General features: G+C 45.9%; 2 long non-coding RNA genes across 5 annotated transcripts; both read right to left on the minus strand.

Annotated features, from left to right (window-relative positions):
• Window positions 1–4274: 4274 nt before the first annotated feature.
• On the minus strand, window positions 4275–9318 carry LOC140692131 (uncharacterized). Of its 3 annotated transcripts, none has more exons than XR_012067687.1 (4): window positions 9137–9269; window positions 5856–5928; window positions 4687–4757; window positions 4300–4478 (listed from the first exon to the last, which is right to left on the minus strand). It is a non-coding gene; the product is annotated as an uncharacterized lncRNA (long non-coding RNA). The 3 variants fall into 3 exon arrangements; XR_012067688.1 differs by having other exon boundaries at window positions 4687–4799; window positions 9137–9239; XR_012067686.1 differs by lacking the exon at window positions 4687–4757 and having other exon boundaries at window positions 4275–4478; window positions 9137–9318.
• A 261-nt stretch (window positions 9319–9579) lies between these two features.
• LOC140692142 (uncharacterized) lies at window positions 9580–14622 on the minus strand. 2 transcript variants are annotated; one of them, XR_012067705.1, is made up of 4 exons: window positions 14441–14573; window positions 11160–11232; window positions 9991–10061; window positions 9604–9782 (listed from the first exon to the last, which is right to left on the minus strand). It is a non-coding gene; the product is annotated as an uncharacterized lncRNA (long non-coding RNA). The 2 variants fall into 2 exon arrangements; XR_012067706.1 differs by lacking the exon at window positions 9991–10061 and having other exon boundaries at window positions 9580–9782; window positions 14441–14622.
• Window positions 14623–14751: the final 129 nt, after the last annotated feature.

Consider the following 14751-nt stretch of genomic DNA (forward strand, 5'->3'; position numbering starts at 1 on the left):
CCCCTTGAAATGCCAACATTGGCCAGTAGGTGTCATTGGGAGTAAAGGGCACCACATGCACAAGTGTATCCAAGGTTGGGGGTTATTTCATCTTTCCAATAGTTATTTCATGGTTCCTGTTGGTTTCGGAGGCTTCAAAAGGAAAGAGTTGACATGACCCCTTTAGCAGTTTGGACTAGAAATTTGCATTCTTTCTGTCTAGGTTTTCCGTAGAGCTGACAAAATGTTACCAAAATTGACAAGTCTGGCTTCTAGGTCGACACAGTGTGTTTCAAAAAATAACTTCATTTTCGTATAACTCCCAAAACATGTAAATGAATTCTGTTAAACTTCTTAAAGACTGCAAATGAGATATCAACACACTGTCAAAACAGGTGTCTTCGGACAATCCCTCCCACCACGGCTGTATAGGAACAAAGAGCTAAGCAAATATCACATTTCTGTGAAATGTATCTGGATAGTGTTGATTCATCGATGCCCAGTTGGCAGAGAAGAAGTGCAACCTGCACTCACTCGCTCCCATGTACAGAGCAATGGAAACATCCACTCACCCAGCCCGTGGCACAGGACACTTGCCGAAGAGAGGTCTGTTATTTCCAAAGACAGGATGAGGCCTCAGGACACCTGGAAGCAGGAGAAGGCAAAGCAGGGAATGGAAACCAGTGCAGGGTCTGACCCCTGGTGATGGAGCAACAAGGGTGAAACTCTGTTTGCCTTGGACGCACACTCTCAAGCGGACAGGAGACATGGGATTGAAGGTGATGTGCTGAGATTTACAAGAGTGCACAGCAGATGCTTGGCTGACAGAACTCAAAGAAACCAGCGCAAAATATCCCCACAGTTGATTCTGAGACCAAGATCCGAGCTGCCAAATTTGAGGTAGCAGAGGCAACGGTCAGTGAGGGATAGGGCTTCGGATGATGGCACACGCTGAGTCTCAGGGATCTGGAGTGCATTGTGGGATGTGGTGGGTCGAATCAAGAGAGCAAACCGAACTGTGTACCAATGATAAAGCAACCACACTGGTCGCGCGGTTGAGATTACCGATATGTCCCATGGCCACACCCAGTGCATCTGCAGGACCAGGGACCAATTGGGCATTTTGCCAATAGAGCACGTGTGGGGCTGAATCAGAGCTATCGTGCATCTGGTCTGAGGGATCCAGGGGGCCTTGGGTTTGAAATCAGAATGAAAAGCCTTAGGATCTGCTACATTCATAACCTGGGCTGGGATTATGGTTTGGTTTGAGGCACAGGATGCGCAACAGCTCTGTGGTTGCCTTCGTGCACCCGTGCCACAAGGATGAGAGGACAAGGAAGAGTGGTCCAAGTCCACAGCGTGAGAAGAGGAAGCATTTCCTTCAGCACTATCTCCCAAAAGCGGATGCTACATTTTGGATGGCACCGGCACGGGACGGCACCGAGGACACCAAGGTAGGTCTGCGGGATCATTCCAGCAGGCCCTGATGTGTGACATCCATGGATGAGCTTCCACTGGTGTTTCAGTAGACAGAGAAGCTCTGGGAAGAACTGCTTTCATTGGGACATTCCCGTGGCACTTCAAAGCACAAGCGCACTCTCAGTTTGCTTTTTTTTAAACACTCCAAAATGACATAGAGCAGAATGCAGAGCTGAGAACCTTTAGAAGCCTCATTTCCACAAGAGGAAGTGTCCTGCGCACTTTCAGAATTGTGAGATATGCGTAATCAAAATGAAGTTTTGCTAATCGAAATAGTATGGGATGTTCATCACAACAAATGCAACACCAGCAATTGGAGATATACCAGACAACACACACAGGAACAGGATATGGCATCAATGTCTAGGAGAAGTTGTCCTCACAGAAATCCCATGGAATTGCGTAGAGACAAGAGTCTAAAATTTTCACTTAACAAAGCCCTAGAAGTCTACATTAGATACCTGATATTACCTGACCAGTAGAGATGAAGAAGTACAGTAAAAGAAACAGGAAGTACCATTTTCAGTTCCAAAGATATTGAAGGCCCAGAAGATAAGCTTTCTAACAACTAGACTGCAAAACGCTCTCCAGACCAAGTGTTGAAAATGGAGGTCTGGAAAACCCTGAAGAACAACATTGTCTCAGAATCACAAAAGGCAGAATATCAGAAAAGGGGAAGAGAAAGTCTAAAGACGAGCCAAAAAATATCAGAAAACTCAATGGATGTGATAATATCAGGGCTAAAATTCAGTCCTTAGCAGACTAGATAATGCAGAGAGACGCGTGAATGACTGTGAAGACAGGGGAACAGAAATCCCTCGGTCAGAAGCAGACATAGGAAAGCAAGTGCAAACCAATGAAACATTGCTGTTGATTCCTGGGTTAAGACAGGGCATGAAAGACTAGAGTTCATAAGAGTCCCAGATGGAAAAGCAAGAGATAAAGAAACAAAAAATGTCTGAAAATGTATCTGTAGAAAAATCAGACTGAAACTTGCTGAAAGCCAAGAAAGAATCACCTATGCGAATTCAGGAATTACACAGCATCCAAAGGAGGTGGAACCCCAATAGACCTACCAGCAGCTGTATGATTCAAATCAACAAAGTTCACGAATATCCCAGTGATTTAAAATGCACCTGGAGGAAACAACATAGTCACAAGGGAACCTCCAGAGGGGTTTCAGCTGATATCTCGGCAGCAATATTGCAGGACAGGGAGGAGTGCCAGGACACAGACCATATCCTGAATGGCCAAATGCTGCCACCTAGGGTAGCCTATGCCCCATGACCACCATTTCTAATAACGGCAGAGCTAGGGAATTCCACAGACCGGCAAATCTTAAAAGAATTCAGCAGTTCAAAACTTCTTCTAAAAGGAAGGTTGAGAATACTCCCCTGAATAGAAAAGCAGCAAGATGAAATGGAAAGAAGAAAACCATTATTGGAAATGCAAGAAGAGCACGAGTGGCAAAGAAGAAACAAGAAGAAGGCAAGGAGGACATCAAAACGCTAAAGATGGGAGAGGGAAGCAGGAAATCATAGGTGATTGGAAGCACTCTCTTAAGTGAATCAGCTTATTGGACTCTCTGTTTGAAGCGAAAGGAGAGATGCATGGCCTGACGTGTTTGCAAAACAAGCAAGAAGCAGACCAACAAAGAATCAAACCAACAAACAAGCACCAAAAGGGTACGGTTGGCTGACATATACCAAGGGAATCATGATTATTCAAAAGAAAATACTCAAGGTGATGTCAAGGATCATTCAGCACGCATCGACCCAGTATCGCGGCTTGCATGTACTCAGCACACTTGTCTTCGGAAATCAGAGGCGTGCATTCATATTCGTAAATATTGATTCATAAGAGCATATCGTGACCTAACCCAAATGCCGATTTGGAATCAAATGGATTCCTAGTCCGTGATGTAGACTTGTATGTCTTCCAACAGGATGAAGGAATGCCATATTCTACGCTACGTAGAGAAGAAATGTAAGAAGCCTATAACAAAGGCACGTAGATCTGCCAAAGTGTACTAAGAGCAAAAGAGACAGACAGTAAAGTGCACATTGGGGTTGGTTTCATTTCTTGGAACTTCAGCCCCCATGAAACAAATGGATCCATGTCCTGAGAGTGCGGGTGTTTCAGCAGAAATCAGGCGACGCATATGTATTCCGGGTGTACGGATATTATAGGAACATAAGTCTCCTTTAGAGGGTCTCTGTGTACTGTGAACTGTTAGAAAGTTTAAAGACGTGTGAAACCATCAACTAAAAAGGGACCCACTTCCCTCCATTGGTTCTGTGCATACAGATCTGAACAAAAGGAAAGAGGGAAGAAGAAAGGCCCATGGGACGCTAGTGGGTAGAATCACATTTACCTTAGGAACCTCTGGTCGGATGCAGCCCCTCCCCCAACACTGACAAGATGCAGCAGCCATTGGGGGTGGCAGTTACCGGTTGGATTCCAGGTGGAATGTTGGTGTGTACCGCGAGGCTTGTTGTGGCTGTTGGATCCTAGGTAACCGGGCAGAGTTCTGTGGGTGGATCAGTGTGATGGAGGGGCTGCCGCCCTCTGTGGAGCTTGGCTTAGGTGTTTGGTCCGGGAAGCTGTGTAAGTTCGAGATACTGCTGCTGCCCAAAGACCTGAGTTCACAGGTCAGTTTCCAGAACCTTTAAGAGCAGACAGTGGAAGATCTGCCTGTCATCAGCTTACTGGTGAGGCTCCGAGGTACTTTCAGACTTGCCCAGTCCTGGTGAAGTCGACTTTAGGGGAGACACGAAGAGAAGCTGGGCGAAAAGCTGGCTGCACGGATTGAGGAGAGATGCGAACACATGGATGAGAGATGTTCTGCTACAATGGAGAATACTGGCGTGGAGACAGCTGTAGAGGATACCAGGCTCAAAAGACATTCATGAGACATATTGATCCTCGCTGATACTGGCAGAAACATACGGAGTGCCAACGTGGACTTGAGGAAGTTCCTCAATTCTCTTCTCCAAGAACGGGTCCAAGGTCTCTGACATCTGCAAGAGAAGAGATGGCAGAGATGATCAAAACGCTCCTGTTCTTGGAAGAGGTCGTGAGAATCCACACGTCCCAAGGGGCATTCCCTAGCCATTCAGACCAGAATTCACCAAGCCCAGGTAAGCCTTTTCCCAGGTTTGGGCCTAGCTAGCAAGCACTTGCCCTTCCCTCCCCTCCACTCAGGCATCCATTTGGAAGGATCAGTACCTGAGCTGCAATGAAGCCATTACGAGAAGAGCAAGCCCCTCCTAGAATCAGAGTTCCTCCAGCTTCACACTCTGTGAACAACAGTGAACTCCTTAAAGGTCAAATAGTCTCGGCTGAAATCGATAGGAATTGAATACTTAGCTCACACCTAGAAACGATGGCCTTCCGCTAGATTCAGCAAATGTGGTGTTTATGTCTTCCCTGGGGTGAAGGGAGTGTGGTAAGTGAGGGGAATCTTTGACTGAACTTGAATCTGTATTAGGCCTCAGTTTTTCAAGACAGTATAGGTAAATAGTACATGTCAGAAAGTGAACTGTACTGTAAAAGTCGCCAATGACATTAAAGACACAGCTTCTGTGGATCGTCTTTCAATGGAGTCAAGCCCCCGGGGGCACTATATCATGGGGGTGCAGACTTGGTTGCGTTAAATGGCTTTACCCAACATGATCGGATGATTAAGCGTTCTCATCACTGATAGAAGAACACCTGGTTCTCAATAGACTAGCATAACTGCAGCAGGGTTCACCTAGCTATAATGCCTCTAGGTGCTTTTGGATTCAAACCTAAATGTATATATTTGGTTTGTTTCCTCTTGTATTTTCCTAGAGAGGGATGTTACCCCTTGAAATGCCAACATTGGCCAGTAGGTGTCATTGGGAGTAAAGGGCACCACATGCACAAGTGTATCCAAGGTTGGGGGTTAGTTCATCTTTCCAATAGTTATTTCATGGTTCCTGTTGGTTTCGGAGGCTTCAAAAGGAAAGAGTTGACATGACCCCTTTAGCAGTTTGGACTAGAAATTTGCATTCTTTCTGTCTAGGTTTTCCGTAGAGCTGACAAAATGTTACCAAAATTGACAAGTCTGGCTTCTAGGTCGATACAGTGTGTTTCAAAAAATAACTTCATTTTCGTATAACTCCCAAAACATGTAAATGAATTCTGTTAAACTTCTTAAAGACTGCAAATGAGATATCAACACACTGTCAAAACAGGTGTCTTCGGACAATCCCTCCCACCACGGCTGTATAGGAACAAAGAGCTAAGCAAATATCACATTTCTGTGAAATGTATCTGGATAGTGTTGATTCATCGATGCCCAGTTGGCAGAGAAGAAGTGCAACCTGCACTCACTCGCTCCCATGTACAGAGCAATGGAAACATCCACTCACCCAGCCCTTGGCACAGGACACTTGCCGAAGAGAGGTCTGTTACTTCCAAAGACAGGATGAGGCCTCAGGACACCTGGAAGCAGGAGAAGGCAAAGCAGGGAATGGAAACCAGTGCAGGGTCTGACCCCTGGTGGTGGAGCAACAAGGGTGAAACTCTGTTTGCCTTGGACGCACACTCTCAAGCGGACAGGAGACATGGGATTGAAGGTGATGTGCTGAGATTTACAAGAGTGCACAGCAGATGCTTGGCTGACAGAACTCAAAGAAACCAGCGCAAAATATCCCCACAGTTGATTCTGAGACCAAGATCCGAGCTGCCAAATTTGAGGTAGCAGAGGCAACGGTCAGTGAGGGATAGGGCTTTGGATGATGGCACACGCTGAGTCTCAGGGATCTGGAGTGCATTGTGGGATGTGGTGGGTCGAATCAAGAGAGCAAACCGAACTGTGTACCAATGATAAAGCAACCACACTGGTCGCGCGGTTGAGATTACCGATATGTCCCATGGCCACACCCAGTGCATCTGCAGGACCAGGGACCAATTGGGCATTTTGCCAATAGAGCACGTGTGGGGCTGAATCAGAGCTATCGTGCATCTGGTCTGAGGGATCCAGGGGGCCTTGGGTTTGAAATCAGAATGAAAAGCCTTAGGATCTGCTACATTCATAACCTGGGCTGGGATTATGGTTTGGTTTGAGGCACAGGATGCGCAACAGCTCTGTGGTTGCCTTCGTGCACCCGTGCCACAAGGATGAGAGGACAAGGAAGAGTGGTCCAAGTCCACAGCGTGAGAAGAGGAAGCATTTCCTTCAGCACTATCTCCCAAAAGCGGATGCTACATTTTGGATGGCACCGGCACGGGACGGCACCGAGGACACCAAGGTAGGTCTGCGGGATCATTCCAGCAGGCCCTGATGTGTGACATCCATGGATGAGCTTCCACTGGTGTTTCAGTAGACAGAGAAGCTCTGGGAAGAACTGCTTTCATTGGGACATTCCCGTGGCACTTCAAAGCACAAGCGCACTCTCAGTTTGCTTTTTTTTAAACACTCCAAAATGACATAGAGCAGAATGCAGAGCTGAGAACCTTTAGAAGCCTCATTTCCACAAGAGGAAGTGTCCTGCGCACTTTCAGAATTGTGAGATATGCGTAATCAAAATGAAGTTTTGCTAATCGAAATAGTATGGGATGTTCATCACAACAAATGCAACACCAGCAATTGGAGATATACCAGACAACACACACAGGAACAGGATATGGCATCAATGTCTAGGAGAAGTTGTCCTCACAGAAATCCCATGGAATTGCGTAGAGACAAGAGTCTAAAATTTTCACTTAACAAAGCCCTAGAAGTCTACATTAGATACCTGATATTACCTGACCAGTAGAGATGAAGAAGTACAGTAAAAGAAACAGGAAGTACCGTTTTCAGTTCCAAAGATATTGAAGGCCCAGAAGATAAGCTTTCTAACAACTAGACTGCAAAACGCTCTCCAGACCAAGTGTTGAAAATGGAGGTCTGGAAAACCCTGAAGAACAACATTGTCTCAGAATCACAAAAGGCAGAATATCAGAAAAGGGGAAGAGAAAGTCTAAAGACGAGCCAAAAAATATCAGAAAACTCAATGGATGTGATAATATCAGGGCTAAAATTCAGTCCTTAGCAGACTAGATAATGCAGAGAGACGCGTGAATGACTGTGAAGACAGGGGAACAGAAATCCCTCGGTCAGAAGCAGACATAGGAAAGCAAGTGCAAACCAATGAAACATTGCTGTTGATTCCTGGGTTAAGACAGGGCATGAAAGACTAGAGTTCATAAGAGTCCCAGATGGAAAAGCAAGAGATAAAGAAACAAAAAATGTCTGAAAATGTATCTGTAGAAAAATCAGACTGAAACTTGCTGAAAGCCAAGAAAGAATCACCTATGCGAATTCAGGAATTACACAGCATCCAAAGGAGGTGGAACCCCAATAGACCTACCAGCAGCTGTATGATTCAAATCAACAAAGTTCACGAATATCCCAGTGATTTAAAATGCACCTGGAGGAAACAACATAGTCACAAGGGAACCTCCAGAGGGGTTTCAGCTGATATCTCGGCAGCAATATTGCAGGACAGGGAGGAGTGCCAGGACACAGACCATATCCTGAATGGCCAAATGCTGCCACCTAGGGTAGCCTATGCCCCATGACCACCATTTCTAATAACGGCAGAGCTAGGGAATTCCACAGACCGGCAAATCTTAAAAGAATTCAGCAGTTCAAAACTTCTTCTAAAAGGAAGGTTGAGAATACTCCCCTGAATAGAAAAGCAGCAAGATGAAATGGAAAGAAGAAAACCATTATTGGAAATGCAAGAAGAGCACGAGTGGCAAAGAAGAAACAAGAAGAAGGCAAGGAGGACATCAAAACGCTAAAGATGGGAGAGGGAAGCAGGAAATCATAGGTGATTGGAAGCACTCTCTTAAGTGAATCAGCTTATTGGACTCTCTGTTTGAAGCGAAAGGAGAGATGCATGGCCTGACGTGTTTGCAAAACAAGCAAGAAGCAGACCAACAAAGAATCAAACCAACAAACAAGCACCAAAAGGGTACGGTTGGCTGACATATACCAAGGGAATCATGATTATTCAAAAGAAAATACTCAAGGTGATGTCAAGGATCATTCAGCACGCATCGACCCAGTATCGCGGCTTGCATGTACTCAGCACACTTGTCTTCGGAAATCAGAGGCGTGCATTCATATTCGTAAATATTGATTCATAAGAGCATATCGTGACCTAACCCAAATGCCGATTTGGAATCAAATGGATTCCTAGTCCGTGATGTAGACTTGTATGTCTTCCAACAGGATGAAGGAATGCCATATTCTACGCTACGTAGAGAAGAAATGTAAGAAGCCTATAACAAAGGCACGTAGATCTGCCAAAGTGTACTAAGAGCAAAAGAGACAGACAGTAAAGTGCACATTGGGGTTGGTTTCATTTCTTGGAACTTCAGCCCCCATGAAACAAATGGATCCATGTCCTGAGAGTGCGGGTGTTTCAGCAGAAATCAGGCGACGCATATGTATTCCGGGTGTACGGATATTATAGGAACATAAGTCTCCTTTAGAGGGTCTCTGTGTACTGTGAACTGTTAGAAAGTTTAAAGACGTGTGAAACCATCAACTAAAAAGGGACCCACTTCCCTCCATTGGTTCTGTGCATACAGATCTGAACAAAAGGAAAGAGGGAAGAAGAAAGGCCCATGGGACGCTAGTGGGTAGAATCACATTTACCTTAGGAACCTCTGGTCGGATGCAGCCCCTCCCCCAACACTGACAAGATGCAGCAGCCATTGGGGGTGGCAGTTACCGGTTGGATTCCAGGTGGAATGTTGGTGTGTACCGCGAGGCTTGTTGTGGCTGTTGGATCCTAGGTAACCGGGCAGAGTTCTGTGGGTGGATCAGTGTGATGGAGGGGCTGCCGCCCTCTGTGGAGCTTGGCTTAGGTGTTTGGTCCGGGAAGCTGTGTAAGTTCGAGATACTGCTGCTGCCCAAAGACCTGAGTTCACAGGTCAGTTTCCAGAACCTTTAAGAGCAGACAGTGGAAGATCTGCCTGTCATCAGCTTACTGGTGAGGCTCCGAGGTACTTTCAGACTTGCCCAGTCCTGGTGAAGTCGACTTTAGGGGAGACACGAAGAGAAGCTGGGCGAAAAGCTGGCTGCACGGATTGAGGAGAGATGCGAACACATGGATGAGAGATGTTCTGCTACAATGGAGAATACTGGCGTGGAGACAGCTGTAGAGGATACCAGGCTCAAAAGACATTCATGAGACATATTGATCCTCGCTGATACTGGCAGAAACATACGGAGTGCCAACGTGGACTTGAGGAAGTTCCTCAATTCTCTTCTCCAAGAACGGGTCCAAGGTCTCTGACATCTGCAAGAGAAGAGATGGCAGAGATGATCAAAACGCTCCTGTTCTTGGAAGAGGTCGTGAGAATCCACACGTCCCAAGGGGCATTCCCTAGCCATTCAGACCAGAATTCACCAAGCCCAGGTAAGCCTTTTCCCAGGTTTGGGCCTAGCTAGCAAGCACTTGCCCTTCCCTCCCCTCCACTCAGGCATCCATTTGGAAGGATCAGTACCTGAGCTGCAATGAAGCCATTACGAGAAGAGCAAGCCCCTCCTAGAATCAGAGTTCCTCCAGCTTCACACTCTGTGAACAACAGTGAACTCCTTAAAGGTCAAATAGTCTCGGCTGAAATCGATAGGAATTGAATACTTAGCTCACACCTAGAAACGATGGCCTTCCGCTAGATTCAGCAAATGTGGTGTTTATGTCTTCCCTGGGGTGAAGGGAGTGTGGTAAGTGAGGGGAATCTTTGACTGAACTTGAATCTGTATTAGGCCTCAGTTTTTCAAGACAGTATAGGTAAATAGTACATGTCAGAAAGTGAACTGTACTGTAAAAGTCGCCAATGACATTAAAGACACAGCTTCTGTGGATCGTCTTTCAATGGAGTCAAGCCCCCGGGGGCACTATATCATGGGGGTGCAGACTTGGTTGCGTTAAATGGCTTTACCCAACATGATCGGATGATTAAGCGTTCTCATCACTGATAGAAGAACACCTGGTTCTCAATAGACTAGCATAACTGCAGCAGGGTTCACCTAGCTATAATGCCTCTAGGTGCTTTTGGATTCAAACCTAAATGTATATATTTGGTTTGTTTCCTCTTGTATTTTCCTAGAGAGGGATGTTACCCCTTGAAATGCCAACATTGGCCAGTAGGTGTCATTGGGAGTAAAGGGCACCACATGCACAAGTGTATCCAAGGTTGGGGGTTAGTTCATCTTTCCAATAGTTATTTCATGGTTCCTGTTGGTTTCGGAGGCTTCAAAAGGAAAGAGTTGACATGACCCCTTTAGCAGTTTGGACTAGAAATTTGCATTCTTTCTGTCTAGGTTTTCCGTAGAGCTGACAAAATGTTACCAAAATTGACAAGTCTGGCTTCTAGGTCGATACAGTGTGTTTCAAAAAATAACTTCATTTTCGTATAACTCCCAAAACATGTAAATGAATTCTGTTAAACTTCTTAAAGACTGCAAATGAGATATCAACACACTGTCAAAACAGGTGTCTTCGGACAATCCCTCCCACCACGGCTGTATAGGAACAAAGAGCTAAGCAAATATCACATTTCTGTGAAATGTATCTGGATAGTGTTGATTCATCGATGCCCAGTTGGCAGAGAAGAAGTGCAACCTGCACTCACTCGCTCCCATGTACAGAGCAATGGAAACATCCACTCACCCAGCCCTTGGCACAGGACACTTGCCGAAGAGAGGTCTGTTACTTCCAAAGACAGGATGAGGCCTCAGGACACCTGGAAGCAGGAGAAGGCAAAGCAGGGAATGGAAACCAGTGCAGGGTCTGACCCCTGGTGGTGGAGCAACAAGGGTGAAACTCTGTTTGCCTTGGACGCACACTCTCAAGCGGACAGGAGACATGGGATTGAAGGTGATGTGCTGAGATTTACAAGAGTGCACAGCAGATGCTTGGCTGACAGAACTCAAAGAAACCAGCGCAAAATATCCCCACAGTTGATTCTGAGACCAAGATCCGAGCTGCCAAATTTGAGGTAGCAGAGGCAACGGTCAGTGAGGGATAGGGCTTCGGATGATGGCACACGCTGAGTCTCAGGGATCTGGAGTGCATTGTGGGATGTGGTGGGTCGAATCAAGAGAGCAAACCGAACTGTGTACCAATGATAAAGCAACCACACTGGTCGCGCGGTTGAGATTACCGATATGTCCCATGGCCACACCCAGTGCATCTGCAGGACCAGGGACCAATTGGGCATTTTGCCAATAGAGCACGTGTGGGGCTGAATCAGAGCTATCGTGCATCTGGTCTGAGGGATCCAGGGGGCCTTGGGTTTGAAATCAGAATGAAAAGCCTTAGGATCTGCTACATTCATAACCTGGGCTGGGATTATGGTTTGGTTTGAGGCACAGGATGCGCAACAGCTCTGTGGTTGCCTTCGTGCACCCGTGCCACAAGGATGAGAGGACAAGGAAGAGTGGTCCAAGTCCACAGCGTGAGAAGAGGAAGCATTTCCTTCAGCACTATCTCCCAAAAGCGGATGCTACATTTGGATGGCACCGGCACGGGACGGCACCGAGGACACCAAGGTAGGTCTGCGGGATCATTCCAGCAGGCCCTGATGTGTGACATCCATGGATGAGCTTCCACTGGTGTTTCAGTAGACAGAGAAGCTCTGGGAAGAACTGCTTTCATTGGGACATTCCCGTGGCACTTCAAAGCACAAGCGCACTCTCAGTTTGCTTTTTTTTAAACACTCCAAAATGACATAGAGCAGAATGCAGAGCTGAGAACCTTTAGAAGCCTCATTTCCACAAGAGGAAGTGTCCTGCGCACTTTCAGAATTGTGAGATATGCGTAATCAAAATGAAGTTTTGCTAATCGAAATAGTATGGGATGTTCATCACAACAAATGCAACACCAGCAATTGGAGATATACCAGACAACACACACAGGAACAGGATATGGCATCAATGTCTAGGAGAAGTTGTCCTCACAGAAATCCCATGGAATTGCGTAGAGACAAGAGTCTAAAATTTTCACTTAACAAAGCCCTAGAAGTCTACATTAGATACCTGATATTACCTGACCAGTAGAGATGAAGAAGTACAGTAAAAGAAACAGGAAGTACCATTTTCAGTTCCAAAGATATTGAAGGCCCAGAAGATAAGCTTTCTAACAACTAGACTGCAAAACGCTCTCCAGACCAAGTGTTGAAAATGGAGGTCTGGAAAACCCTGAAGAACAACATTGTCTCAGAATCACAAAAGGCAGAATATCAGAAAAGGGGAAGAGAAAGTCTAAAGACGAGCCAAAAAATATCAGAAAACTCAATGGATGTGATAATATCAGGGCTAAAATTCAGTCCTTAGCAGACTAGATAATGCAGAGAGACGCGTGAATGACTGTGAAGACAGGGGAACAGAAATCCCTCGGTCAGAAGCAGACATAGGAAAGCAAGTGCAAACCAATGAAACATTGCTGTTTGATTCCTGGGTTAAGACAGGGCATGAAAGACTAGAGTTCATAAGAGTCCCAGATGGAAAAGCAAGAGATAAAGAAACAAAAAATGTCTGAAAATGTATCTGTAGAAAAATCAGACTGAAACTTGCTGAAAGCCAAGAAAGAATCACCTATGCGAATTCAGGAATTACACAGCATCCAAAGGAGCTGGAACCCCAATAGACCTACCAGCAGCTGTATGATTCAAATCAACAAAGTTCACGAATATCCCAGTGATTTAAAATGCACCTGGAGGAAACAACATAGTCACAAGGGAACCTCCAGAGGGGTTTCAGCTGATATCTCGGCAGCAATATTGCAGGACAGGGAGGAGTGCCAGGACACAGACCATATCCTGAATGGCCAAATGCTGCCACCTAGGGTAGCCTATGCCCCATGACCACCATTTCTAATAACGGCAGAGCTAGGGAATTCCACAGACCGGCAAATCTTAAAAGAATTCAGCAGTTCAAAACTTCTTCTAAAAGGAAGGTTGAGAATACTCCCCTGAATAGAAAAGCAGCAAGATGAAATGGAAAGAAGAAAACCATTATTGGAAATGCAAGAAGAGCACGAGTGGCAAAGAAGAAACAAGAAGAAGGCAAGGAGGACATCAAAACGCTAAAGATGGGAGAGGGAAGCAGGAAATCATAGGTGATTGGAAGCACTCTCTTAAGTGAATCAGCTTATTGGACTCTCTGTTTGAAGCGAAAGGAGAGATGCATGGCCTGACGTGTTTGCAAAACAAGCAAGAAGCAGACCAACAAAGAATCAAACCAACAAACAAGCACCAAAAGGGTACGGTTGGCTGACATATACCAAGGGAATCATGATTATTCAAAAGAAAATACTCAAGGTGATGTCAAGGATCATTCAGCACGCATCGACCCAGTATCGCGGCTTGCATGTACTCAGCACACTTGTCTTCGGAAATCAGAGGCGTGCATTCATATTCGTAAATATTGATTCATAAGAGCATATCGTGACCTAACCCAAATGCCGATTTGGAATCAAATGGATTCCTAGTCCGTGATGTAGACTTGTATGTCTTCCAACAGGATGAAGGAATGCCATATTCTACGCTACGTAGAGAAGAAATGTAAGAAGCCTATAACAAAGGCACGTAGATCTGCCAAAGTGTACTAAGAGCAAAAGAGACAGACAGTAAAGTGCACATTGGGGTTGGTTTCATTTCTTGGAACTTCAGCCCCCATGAAACAAATGGATCCATGTCCTGAGAGTGCGGGTGTTTCAGCAGAAATCAGGCGACGCATATGTATTCCGGGTGTACGGATATTATAGGAACATAAGTCTCCTTTAGAGGGTCTCTGTGTACTGTGAACTGTTAGAAAGTTTAAAGACGTGTGAAACCATCAACTAAAAAGGGACCCACTTCCCTCCATTGGTTCTGTGCATACAGATCTGAACAAAAGGAAAGAGGGAAGAAGAAAGGCCCATGGGACGCTAGTGGGTAGAATCACATTTACCTTAGGAACCTCTGGTCGGATGCAGCCCCTCCCCCAACACTGACAAGATGCAGCAGCCATTGGGGGTGGCAGTTACCGGTTGGATTCCAGGTGGAATGTTGGTGTGTACCGCGAGGCTTGTTGTGGCTGTTGGATCCTAGGTAACCGGGCAGAGTTCTGTGGGTGGATCAGTGTGATGGAGGGGCTGCCGCCCTCTGTGGAGCTTGGCTTAGGTGTTTGGTCCGGGAAGCTGTGTAAGTTCGAGATACTGCTGCTGCCCAAAGACCTGAGTTCACAGGTCAGTTTCCAGAACCTTTAAGAGCAGACAGTGG

This window comes from Vicugna pacos, unplaced genomic scaffold, assembly GCF_048564905.1.
Source record: "Vicugna pacos unplaced genomic scaffold, VicPac4 SAC-SAT, whole genome shotgun sequence".
In the NCBI taxonomy this organism is placed as follows: domain Eukaryota; kingdom Metazoa; phylum Chordata; class Mammalia; order Artiodactyla; family Camelidae; genus Vicugna; species Vicugna pacos.